Below are 13337 nucleotides of genomic sequence, written 5' to 3'. Positions count from 1 at the left end.
TTTCAATGCGCTCACGAACACTGTCATAATGGTAACTGTGAAGAAGTCCTTGCGTGATATTACTTTAATTTTTTTAAATTATTTTGGTATTTTAAAGTGTTTCATTTAACATTTTAATTTTTCCAATGACCTTGATATTGATTTTATTATTTAAACCTACATGAATAGGTTCTTTCATGTCTCTGCCTTTCACTAAAGCATCTATAGCTCCTTTGGCAGATGGTGCGCTTCAAAGGTAGCCAGAATGCTCTGAGGGCAGTGCCTCAGTCCATGACACCTGAGGCTTCTAAATTACCTCACTGGCTTGGAGGCCACGTGCCCAGTGTGGAGAATCAACTCGAACAACAGGAAGCAGGAAAGTCTTCAGACACTGGGGTTGTTGGGCAATAAACAAAAGTGCTGGAGAAACTCAGCAAGTCCAGAGGAAGTGAAAGTAACCAACGTTTCAGGTCCAAGCCCTTTGTCAAGGTATGAGTGAAAGATAGGTAGGTGCCTAAATAAAAATGTTTGGGGAGGAGAGGAGGGAGGAAGAGGCAGGGGGAGCATTGGGTAGGAGGTCAAAGGTGGATATAGGTGGGGGAGTAGAAGAGAAAAATGCTGAGGTAATAGGGGAGATCTAACTCTGAATGGAGTGGGAAGGGAAGGAGAGAGACTTAGAGGAGGGGTTCAATGGAAAGTGGAGATTGATGTTAATGCTGTCTGGTTGGAGAGTGTGCACATGGAATGTTCAGAGTTGGGTAGCCTCAGTTTAATGGTGCATAAGGCCAAGAATAGATATGTCAGTGTGGGAATGGTACGTGGGTGGAATTAAACTGATTGGTGACTGTGATGTCCCTATTATTGCAGTGGGCAGAGCCCAGGTGCTCAATGTGACATTCTATCAGCTCGCGTCCAGTCTTTCCGATGTGGAGGAGGTGACAATTGGAGCAGCGGATGCAATAGATGACCCCTGCAAATTCACAAGTAAAATATTGCTACACTAGGAAGGACTGTTTGGGGCCCCAAATGGTGGTGAGGGTGCAAGGGTAGCATTTTGTGTGGTCACAGGGGTAGGTACTGAGGGGGTGATTTGTGTTACAGTTAATGGTGGATCTAGTCTAGTGCAGGCTGATCTACGCTCTGGAAACAGGAGAAACACAAAAACTGCAGATGCTGGAATCCTGAACATACAATAAAAATATGGAGAGACTAATCAGGCCAGGCAGTATCCATTAGAAATGGCTCCAAGCCAAAATGATGACCTTCCATTTCCCTCCTGATTTGTCGTGTCCTTCTATCTTCTCACTTTGATCTGATCTAATACAGTGTGTTATCAGAGAACAATGAATACACAGTTTAATTATTTCAATCCATTCTATCAATGTTTTTGATAGAAGCAAGTGTTGGATGTCGAACTGTTGAGACTCTTCAAGGCATTGGTGAGGCCAAGTTTGGAATATTGTGTGCAGTTATAGGAAGGATATCATTAAGGTAGAGAGGGTGTAGGGAAGATTTACTAAAATGTTGCCTGGATTGCAGTATCTAGAATACGGAGAAAGATTGAGTAGATTGGGTCTTTATTCATTGGAGTGAAGAAGGTTGAGGGGGGATGTGAAAGAGGTATATTAAATTATGAGGTGGATAGATAGAGCAGATGTGAATAGGCTCTTTCCCTTGAGGGTAGGAGAAATTGGAACGAGGGGTCATAAGTTAAGGGTTAGGGGGCAAAAAGTCAGAAGTAACTTAAGAGGAAGCTTCTTCACTCAGAGAGTGGTGGCTGAGTGGAATGACCTTCTGGAAGAGGTGGATGCAGCAGGGTCAGTTTTGTCATTTAAGAGGAGGTTGGATGAGTGAGGGAATTGGAGGGTTATGGACAGGGAGCAGGTAAGTGGGACTAGTGAAGTTTCACTTAAATTGGTGTGGACTAGAAGGGCTGATACGGCCTGTTTCCATACTGTAATTGTTATATGGTTAGCAATTATTATTTTGTTGTGTGCGCCTATTTAAGAGTTCATTTGAAGGAGCCATCTTTCAATCTGGGCAATGTTGGTCGAATCCCAATACCATGTTTTACCAAATAATCTACAGTGAGAGAAGATGATGTTGCCAAGGAAGCCTTTTATCTTTGGTGATGCTAAAGATACATAAAGGTGTCATTAACTCTGCTGAGGTGTATATATAAAATATGCTAATGCCATGCTCCAAAGAAATAGATTTATTTGTGCCACTAAAGTCAGAGGGAAAATAAGGATATTGAGAAAGTATAGTGAAAGAAAAAGGTCATTATGATTATTTTTCAACAGGGAAGATGATACAATAAAAGTGCAAAGAAAAGGGGGAATTACAAACAAATTCAAAGTTCAAGTTCAAAGTTCAGATTTATTGCCATGACATCATATACAACCCTGAGATTCTTTTTTGTCCTGCAGGCGAGGCAGAATTTCTACTTATCGGTAGTGCAAACAAAAACGGTACTCAAGAAAATGTATGTGTACTAAAGAGGGAAATATAAGCAAGAAGGAAGTGCAAACAAACTGAGTAATAGAGAAAATAACATCCAATAGTAAATAATGTGCAAGGTAAGAGTCTTTAAATGAGTCTCTGATTGAGTTTGTGGCTGAGGTCCAAACTGTTCCCGAACCTGGAGGTGGTGTCTTGTGACACCTATACCTCTTTCCTGATGGCAGCAGTTTCGTACAGATTTTTTTGATGGTTGGGAGAGTTTTGCCACTGTGTCTGCTACTTTTGAAGGCTTTCTGCTGAGGGATATTGGTGCCCCCATACAAAGCTGAGATGCAACCAGTCAGCACACTCTCAGCCACATATCTGTAAAGTTTGTTAAGGTTTTCAATGTCCTATTGAACCTCCGCACATTCTTGAGCAAGTAAGGACGCTGATGAGCTTTCTTTACGATGACATTCGTGAGTTGGATCCAGGAAAGGTCCTCTGAATAGCGAGTTCCAAGAATTTAAATTTTCTCCCCATCTCCACTGCCGATCCCCCAATGATCACAGGATCGTACATCTCTGGTTCCCCCCACCCCCATCCTCCTCCCCCCCCCTCCAAATCCACAATCAGCTCCTTGGTTTTGATGACATTGAGTGTCAAGTGGTTGTTAGCACATCACTCAGCCAAGTTTTCAAGCCTTAAGGACAATGTGGAGCCTTCAACATTTTGAGCAAAGAACAAAAATTGGACTTATGGGACTAGCTCAGGTTAGCAACTTGACTCTTTCATATTGAGCTTGGTTGAGGACAAGAGATGAATTAGAGGAAGTCAAAGAGACAGTGAGAGGTGGCTGTGTTTCTATTGTTTCTTTAGGCCCAATCACCTTGGACCACTTTTAGATTTGATTCACCGTCTACTACAAAAGCAGAACACTCTCAGATAACTGCATAAGGCAATGATAAAGTCTTGTTTGTTTAAATTTTAAATTAATTTTAAATTCAAATTTTATGTTCAGTCATACAGCCCATTTCAGCCCATGAGTCTGTTCCAGCCAATTTACACCCGATTAACCTACACCCCCAGTACATTTCAAATGGTGGGAAGAAACTGGGGCCCCTGGGGAAAACCCACGCAGACACAGGGAAAATGTACAAACTCCTTCCAGGCAGTGCGGGATTCAAATCCCAGTCCCAATTGCTGGTGCGTAAAGGCATTGAGCTAACTGCTACACCAACTGTGCTGGCTGTTTCAAAGAAGCAATTAATTCTATCCCAATATTTTAAATTTCAAAGCATGACGCATGATAATAGTTGATTCACCACCCTTTGGAGAATGGCCATATTTCATTTTTGTTAATTTTAAGTGATTGAATATTTGATAAGTGTATGTCAGGGATTCCTTCCATTAACCATTGACTTGTAAGGAAGGATGCCATTAATGTACCTGATCTGACACTGAAGTCAATGGAAAAGAAAACTGGGTGCAGTGAAAAATGATCTGCCAGTTCTCCCTCTGGATATTTAATATTGCTGTCATTGATCAATTTCACCTGCAAAATGTTGAAATGTGTTACTCAGAACAGGATGTATATTTTGAAAAGAGAGCAACATACAAACACAAAAATATAACAGTCACCAGTGGGTTCAGGGAAATCAGGGTCAAGATTTGTTCGTATTCCCTATTTTTTATTCCCTTATTTCAGATTTCAGTATTTGTACTCTCAAACAGTAATTCAGGATCAGAACTTATTGTCATGAACATATTATGTAATTTGTTGTTTTGCGGCAGCGTCACTGTGGAAATATTGTTACAAAATTGTATTTAAAAATAAATAAATTAGTCCAAAAATAAGAGAAAGTGAGGTAGGGTCTATGGTTCATTGTCCTTTCAGGAATCTGATGGCAGGGGGAAGAACCTGTTCTTGTGCTGCTGGGTATTGGTCCTCAGCGTCCTGTGCATCCTTCCTGATGGTAGCAGTGTTAAGAAAGCATGGTCTGGGTGATGAAGGTCCTTGAGAATATAGGCTGCTTTCTTAAGACACCACCTCTTGCAGATGTCCTCAGTGGAGCGGAGGAGACCTGTAATGGTGATGGCCGAGTTCACAACTCTCTGTGTTATTTTTTTCTTGTCCTGTGCATTGGCAACTCCATACCAGACAGTGATGTAACGAGTCAGAATGCTCTCCACGGTACAATTTGCAAAAGTCTTCGGTGACATACCAAATCTCCTCAAACTCCTCAGAAAGTATAGCTGCTGGCGACCCCTCTTTGTGATTGCATAGACATGGAGGCCCCAGGATAGACAGCATCGTGATGTTCTTATCTTTCTAGCTCTATTCCCACATTCTTAGTTGAATTTCAAGCAGTGATGGCAGATTTGATTGTAAATATAACTTTGGCTTTTTTCATGTGGAAGGATGAAAGGAGTGAACGCAGATATAATTGTCTCAATGTTCTGATATTCAGAGAAAGTGAAATTAATGCACTGCAATATTTAATGCAGACAATAACACAATAAGTTCGATATCCCTGCTGTTCAGATCACCTTAGATTGCTTTTCATCTTACTCTAGATTGCTATTCAGATTACCCTAGATTGCACAGCAATGGTAATTGCACAGCAATGCCAGATCTTTGGATTTGATTCCATTCATAATTTTTTCCTCTATTACACAATCTCTCCATAAAAATCGGGCCAATCACACAATAGTAAAAAATATTCCAGAAAACAAACTTACATTTTTTTATGACAATTCAGTATATATTACATACAACATAAATAAATGTCTGTGAATTCTGGATGTAATTCAATATCAGGGTTCTGCTGATGTTCATAAACTGTTCAAGCTTTGCTTGTCATTTATAACATATCTCAACTCCTCGATTGAATTACAACCTTGTAACTCACTGCAAGCTATCTATTATCTCACAAGTAATGTTATTTGGAAAGAATTATGATGCAACACAAGTTTTAGCAATATTATTTTTCATTGATATATTTTTCCAGTGTGGTGGAATGACTTGGACTTTGGAGTTCACGGTATTAGCAATCTGCACATCTTAGTTCCAAGGAGCTTTATAATTTGGTAGGCCTGAATTCTTTTTTAAAATATTTCCCCTCCTCAAACTAGGATGATAAAGGAGGTCAATCGCAGTCTCTTGTCTGGAATGGCCCTTTGCTGGAAAATTAATTCCATAGCACTAACATCTTCCTAAACACCTATTCCCAAGGGTATTGATGGGGGCTGGCAAATAGGGAAATCCATCGATCTGGAGCTATTGGACTCTACATGGCTGGAGTCTCGTCTTATTGGAATACCCAGTATTTCACAGGAGAGTTGTTTCTTGCAGCATGTGCAATGCCTTTATTGAGATTTGTCTTTGTTTTGTTGCTTTCAGGATTTATTTTGTACTTTTAAATACATTAAATAAACATTTGAGTATAGCCAATTGTCACTTATATATAAGGGTAGAAACACCAACAAAATATTTATTGAAGATAGTCAACAGGCAACTAACAGCAGGAAAAGACATCAAATGACACCTAGGTTTCATAAGGAGATACTCATTTTGAAATATGCTATACAGCTTATGTTCCTGTTCAGTCATCACCACTGGCCCCTTTCTGACTTATTACCCAGGCCCATTGGCTTTATCCATTTCATACTCGTTGGAATAGTATGCTCTATTGAGGTGACATCAGTAAATCCCTGTCTACCATAACATCACTCATGACTTCTTCAGAACTTTTGAATAGTTCCTGGGATTCAAAAGTGTATCTGATTAGGTCAATGTAGTGCCTCAGTAAAACAACAGATATTCTGTAGATACAAACTCTTCACCAAAGAGCAGTCTCGTCCATAGCCTTGGTGAAGGGTTTGGCCTGAAATGTTGACAGTCTTTCATCGTCCCTGATGTTGTTCAGGCCCGTTGAGCTTCTACAGCAGGTTTTTTTTAAATTTCACCTTTGAGCCAATTAGAGACTCTGACACCAGTTTCTTTCTTCAGGGTCTTTTACCCTTGTGATTATTTTAATATTGGGCCACCATAAAAAAATATTCTGAAGCAAGGTGTTGCCACAATGTTCTGGCAGATCTGCCATGTTTTGCACCTCCACATCTCTGAGGATCTGTCCTGGAGCCTCCATGTTGATGCAATCATGAAAAAGGCTCGCCAGCGGCTATACTTAGTGAGGTGGCTGAGGGGATTCGTTATGTCACTGAAGACTCTCGTAAACTTCTACAGGTGTACCGTGGAGAGCATTCTGCCTGCTATGGAAGCGCCAACTCTCAGGACATGAATAAACTCCAGGGACCAGGCATCACAGGCACCAGACTTCACACTATCAAGGACATCTACATGAGGCGGTATCTCAAAAAAGTAGCTTCTATCCTCAAAGACCCTCACCACCCTCTGCTACCATCAGGGAAAAGGTACAGGAGCCTAAAGACGACCATTCAGCACCACAAGGACAGCGTCTTCCCCACTGCCATCAGATTCCTGGATAGTCAATGAACCAAAGACACTACCTTAATTTTTGTGCACTATTATTTTAAATTTTTTTATAGTAATGTTGTAAGATGGTTATAATATGAATGTTTTCACTTTGAAGCTGCCGCAAAAAATTTCATGACTTGTTCACAACAATAAATTCTGATTCTGATTTCGATTTTGACTTTGGGGGGATGCAACTGACCAGTTTCCTGCCTAATCCAGGGCAAGATCTAAAAAAATTCCAAAATATTCCAGTGTTTTTAGCCTGCCCACCATTTCCTCTAGTCTCAATTGAAAATTTCTAAGATCTTTGAAAACTTTTTAAAACGTCAAGATTGGAAATCATGCCCAAGAGATTTGAACTTTACTATGTTCCTTGGGCTCTATTACCCACAGCAACATCTCCTGCCTGTTTTGCATATGGCTTTATTTAACCTGTGTTATGGTCTCTCCTGAGGTTACAAAACATTTTGTTCTCAGAAACATCTTCACCTGCAACACATACATGGCAAAAGGCCCATTTTTCTCTCAAGCTCATCGATATTATCCATCTACTGCTTGCCAACACTATTGCTTTACCTTGAGAATCCTGTTCTTTATTTTCCCCACGCTAAATTATCTCATAAAAACCTATCAAATAGTAAAAGGCTTGGAAGAGAGGATGATTACTATGGTGGGGGAGGCTGGAAACAAAAGGCACAGCTTCAGAACACAAAAACATCCCTTTAGAACAGCAATGAGGAGGAATTTCTTTCCCCGGAAGGTGGAGAATCTGTGGCATTTGTTGCCACGTGCGGCCGAGGAGGCCAACTCATTGGAGATATTTAAGGCGGACGAAGATACATTGTTGATCAGGAAGGGAATCAAGCATTAGTGGGAGAAGGCAGGGGAATGGAGTTGATGAGGATAGTAAATCAGCCATGATGGAATGGCAGGGAAGATTCAATGGGCTGAATGGCCTAATTCCACTCTAGTGTTTTCTATTGCTCCCTAAAACAAACGTTCCAAATTCATCAACACTATTGCAAGTAAGAAAGATAGAACATCCTTGATTGGAAATCGTCACATTCAATTAGCAGTCATGATTAATTGAGCGATACGTCAAAAGCCATGTCACATGGTACACCTAGTTCTTAAAGATACATCCACATAACTGTAGTTAGATTTTTATTTGAGAAAACACTTATGCTAATGACAATTTTAATAGATTTTTAAATTGTCTGTGACTGTCATTGACTTGCAAAGATTATTAAAATTTACAAGATTTTTACAACCAGCAAAACTGTGGATGGGGCTTTTATAGCTAACAAAGGTTATCAAGTATGGTTTACCTGACCTTCGAGTACTGTCATTAGACTTCCAGTTGCTAACTCCAAGATTCAGGCAACCACCATGATTGGCCCTCAGCATCAAAACTTGGTTAGAATGTACATTGGAAGAGCAAGTATAGTAATTTCTGGGCAAGGAAACTAATCCAGAAAAAAACGGCATACTCTAAAATACAAAGCATCAGTGCACAAAACAAATAGTGATGTAGACGTCTTGCAGAGTTATTCTAAAGTTCTATTGAATCAATTTTTCATGCAACATGGATAAATTGGATTAATGAACTGCAAGGATTTTTTTTTGTTATTCTAAATATTCCCTCTGATCCAGTTTTAGCATTTGGTTCATGAAAATGATTTTTTTTTTGGTGGAGCGCTCTTTGATTCAATGTCTTTAAAGAAAATGTGACCATTTATGATTTCAGTACATGTACTAACTGCAAAAAATGCTCTCCTTTAACTAGTGGTAATGTTTGGTGAGCCTGGCAAAGTCTGTCAAGCCACCACAAATCTGGAGAGACTTTATTGGAAGTAAAGAGAACTTAAATGATTTGAAGATCTGATTATTTTCCCTCGGATAGTTTCGCTCTTTGAAAGAGCAGGATGTCTCAAAAAAAGTCATGAGTCTTATGACTCATGAGTCAATGCGATCAGTATAATCAACAATCAGCATGAACGTGGTGGATGGAAGGAGCTGTTATTCGACTGGATGTTTCTTTGTCAGTCGGGCCATGGATCTTGATGGCTCAGCTATCATGGAAAAAAATAGCAAAAAAAAATCAGAAAAGCAGCTTTCTCTCTTACTGTCAGGGATGCCGGGCAACACTAATGGCAAGTCTTTTTCTGCCTTATGGCAGGCAGAAAACAATCTTGTGTAATATTACATTTTCTGTACTATTACATGACATTAAAGGAATATTGAATCTTGAGGATGATCTATTTTTGCTTCCCTCAATGCATTTCTATTAAAATCATCCCAAATGATTCTTCCTCGACAGCTCTTTCCCTCCCACGACAAAGCTCAGAAATTACGTATGCCACACTTTATTTGTGCCTCGATTTCTTGTCATCTATGAGGCCTTTAGTGCTTACATAACACTGCTATTACTTCTCAGGTAACCGGTTGGATCATATCTCAGAACCTGCTCATTATGAAGTAACATATTGGGAAAAACGCCCTTCAATCATCTGACATTTGATATTATTCTTCTACTCTACACAAATGTTATAAAATTCAACTTTTATTTCAAAAATACAAATCTAAAATGGAGCTAGTAAACAAATATAGAAATGAAAATACCGACCTTTTTTTTTACTGTTTGAAGTAGAAATCGAAAACAATATATCAACAGAGAGCTTGTTTGAAGAAACGTTACTGGGTTATGTCCAAGACTATTAATGAATTGTGAATATTTGATAAGCAGAAAGACTATCAGTTGATTTGGGAGCTCGGTATGGCAAAAGTGAATATTGTTCCAATAAGTAGTAACTATTAAAGTTCAAAGTTCAGATTTATTGTCAGAGGACATCATATACAACCCTAAGATTTTTTTTCCTGTAGACCAGGCAGAATTTCTACTTACTGGTAGTTCAAAAAACTGCACTCGAGAAACTATGCACCTGTATTATGTAAGGAGGTTGCCATTATATTATTACATGTTCCCACTATATTCTGTGTTGGTGCACAGCACAACATTGGTAAAGCAATACTTCAAGGATAATCGAAGTAAAAGACGTTATTTGGATGGAGTTTTCTTTTTGTTATCTTTTCAAGAATGAACTGTCCTTTGTAACACCTGTTTCAAAAGGCAATGTCTCAGATTGCAATGGCTGGTCCCATAAATGAAGCAAGGCATTTGCAGTAAACTGGACCACGTTGACAAAGATCCAGTTATTACATCATGCTGAATGCACTAAAAATGGGGTGGTATCAATTTCCACCTTCCATACTTCCCCCCAATGAGCTAGCATGGGACTTTTAATGCAATAGACATTAGAGACTGGTCCACATAATAGAAAGGATTGCAATTTGAAATCCTCCTTCTCCTGGTACTTGACACCTTGAAACATCCCATATATTGGATGCGTACTAAAATGATAATATTTTGTGTACAGTCCGGCCTTAATTTCCTGATGTCATGCCTCCAGATCGAAGACCACTTTGATTGCCCAAGCGACAGTTCCTCTGCTCTGGACTAAAGAACTGTTTGAATTTCTCGCAGTCCATGTTTCTTTAAGTTGGCGTACTCTAATATTTACGTGAAGTGGAAGCATTTTACATTTCTTTGTATTTCTCTGACAACATGTTGGTCCATTGTCCAGTTACTCAAAGGAAGGACCCAATAGGTTTGGCAACAATGTTTCAGGTTGGTCAAGACTGAGATCTTTATTTCAGTCTCTGTCTTGACAAAGGATCTTAACTCCAAATATTGACTGATCATTTCTATCCAAGGATGCCATAAAAACACAGAGATGCTGGAGGAACTCAGCAGATCTTGCAACGTCTATAGGAGATAAAGATATATTACCAATGTTACGGGCCTGAGCCTTTCCTCAAGGTTCCTCCAGTTTTTCCCTGCATTTCATCCAGTGCGAAGGACACCTGAAGATGTTCTCCTCCTCCACTATTTTATCCATGGATGACGTGAGACCGCTGGATTTCTCCAGCTTCTCTTCATTCGTTTGAGATTCCAGCATCTGCGGTTCTGGTGTTTCTCTATCATCCAGCATTAACCTGAAACAAGCATCAAAGCCATTTGCAACAGTCTGTACGTGTGGTCCTTCTGAATATTGGCGAGGCGAACGCTGACAAATCACTCACTTGAAATTTTGCTGAAGGCCTGATGGATCATAGAGATCAAGTTCAGTCCCTCTCTTCACTTCAATGGAGAGGAACGGCTGTGAGGAACAGAGGTGAGCTTCAGAAACCTTGCTTCTTTCCTGTGTTTTATTTTTTTTAACATATTTAAGTATTTTTACATGTTAATCTTTTTAGTATTTTTCAGAAAAAATTGTAGAGAGTTTAATTTTAGCACCTAATGAATGCTTTTTAGATACACATTGCCTGGAGATGTGTTGCACAGTGAATGCACAATGGGAAGTGTCACTAATCAATCCAAAATTGGCTTTTATTTTAGATATACGACAGGGTAACAGGTCTTTTTGGCCCACAATCATGTGCTGTCCAATTACATCCAATTGACCTAAACCCCCGGTACGATTTGAACGATGGGAGGAAACCAGAGCACTGAGAGGAACCCCACACAGACATGGGGAGAGCGTACAGTGTAGAGCGTGGGATTTGGACTCCGGTCGCTGGCGCTGTAACAGCATTGTGCCTACCGTTCCACCTTTCTTGAGGAAATTCTCGTAGTACGCTGAAGGTTAGACCTGGTTCGAAAATGAAACGGGTGAGGATAGAACACTGCTTCAAGGAAATTCCAAGGCATCGATTTGTCTTTTAAAATAATGGCATGCGAACAAGAGCTAAGAGTGAACAGACTTTATTCAGCTCACATCCTGCTTCAATTGGAAATAATAAACAGTTAATCCCCACTATAATGAGTCATCTTGCTTTAACAAAATAAATACCCTCCTGCATTCTCCTTCCGAGTTCAGCCACAGTTTGTCCTTGAAATGCCTTGCTTTACAAATCTGACATTTTTTGAATGTTTCTATTCTTTAGTTTATATTTGAGAAAGCTACACACCCTTCGACAAAACAGCCCGGATTAGAAGCTATCCAGTACAATTGTTGCAAGACATCAATTACTGAAGCAAGTGAATAAATTGGTTAGTGCCTACAGGCTTTGGGAAAAAATAATTCTTAAACATCGCACTACTTTTTCTATTCTTTGAAAATGTGATTTCCTTTATCACTCTACAATTTTAAAAAAATCAAAAAATGCAAAGGTTACTCAGGAAAACAGACAAGACCTGTGGAGAGAAGAATAAAATTAACACCTCAGTTTGTAGGGATTGGGAAGAGTGTAGCAAATAAAAATAATGTCCATGGTAGGGTAGAGAACCAGGTAATAAAATTGACTGGGACTATGTAAGAATGGGAAATAAATGCATCATTTTCATCTGCTGAGACGTAACGGATTGCAAATGCTGGAATCTGGAGCCAGAGGAACTCGATGGGTTGAGCAATATCTGTGGGAGGAAATTGTCAACATTTCGAGTCCTGGTGCAATGTCTCAACCCGAAACATCAACCTTTCCTGCAGCAAATATTCCTCCAGCAGTTTGTTCTTTCATTCATAGCTGATTCGCCTGGAGATGTGTGAATCTAAACAGAGGAATGAGAGCAGCTATTTGGACCGACTGACATACGGTAGGGTAACAGGCCATTCAGCCCATGAGTCCATGCCACCCAATTAACCTGCAGCTTTCGGGAAAACACATGTAGACGTGGGGAAAACATACATACTCCTTACAGTCCGCGCAGGATTCGAACCCCAGTCCCAATCACTGACACTGTTACAGCGTTGCACTAACCACTGCATCAACCATAACACCCCTAGAACTGTAAGTTGCAGAACACAGCTGTGAATCGAAATGATGTCAATGAAAATACAGAAAATGCTCATCAGATCAGGAAGTATCTGTGGGGCGAGAGCTGAGTTCATGTTATCCACGGATGACACATCGGAACTGAAGACTCTTTGCAATAATCTTCCTCATTGTTCAAAGTTGAAAAGTTCAATTATCAGATTTATTGCCATGGTACATACATGACATCACATACAACCCTGAGATGGCATGGTCATATGTGATGTCATGCATGCATATGAAAGTGAGTGTGGTAAACCATTGTATCTATGTTTGGCTGTGTTAGGACACACCCCTTGCTGACTGGGCCTAAGGCTCCTCCCACTGACCCCTGAATAAAGGTGACTGTGCCACAGCCCCCTCCTCAGTCCAGGACAGTCGACCAGCCTGGGCGTACCTCTATTCTGTTTGTGAATGGAGGTACGCCCATGCTGATTGACATACAACAGGAATTAGTGCTGGGACTCCAGCTTATCACTCTGTGTGTGTGTGTGTGTGTGTGTGTGTGTGTGTGTGTATGTGTGTCTGTGTGTGTGTGTGT

General features: G+C 40.0%; 2 long non-coding RNA genes across 8 annotated transcripts in view; both read left to right on the top strand.

Moving 5' to 3' along the window:
- LOC138744731 (uncharacterized) overlaps window positions 1–13337 on the top strand; it is a 231957-nt gene that overhangs the window by 174733 nt on the left and 43887 nt on the right. The gene's annotated exons all lie outside the window — the stretch shown is intronic.
- Window positions 105–11799, top strand: LOC138744732 (uncharacterized). Of its 2 annotated transcripts, none has more exons than XR_011345739.1 (3): window positions 105–468; window positions 2409–2558; window positions 11382–11799. It is a non-coding gene; the product is annotated as an uncharacterized lncRNA (long non-coding RNA). The 2 variants fall into 2 exon arrangements; XR_011345740.1 differs by having other exon boundaries at window positions 105–485.

This window comes from Narcine bancroftii, chromosome 10, assembly GCF_036971445.1.
Source record: "Narcine bancroftii isolate sNarBan1 chromosome 10, sNarBan1.hap1, whole genome shotgun sequence".
Taxonomy (NCBI): domain Eukaryota; kingdom Metazoa; phylum Chordata; class Chondrichthyes; order Torpediniformes; family Narcinidae; genus Narcine; species Narcine bancroftii.
The sequence above is the reverse complement of the archived record's forward strand: the minus strand, read 5'-3'. Positions and strand labels throughout refer to the sequence as shown.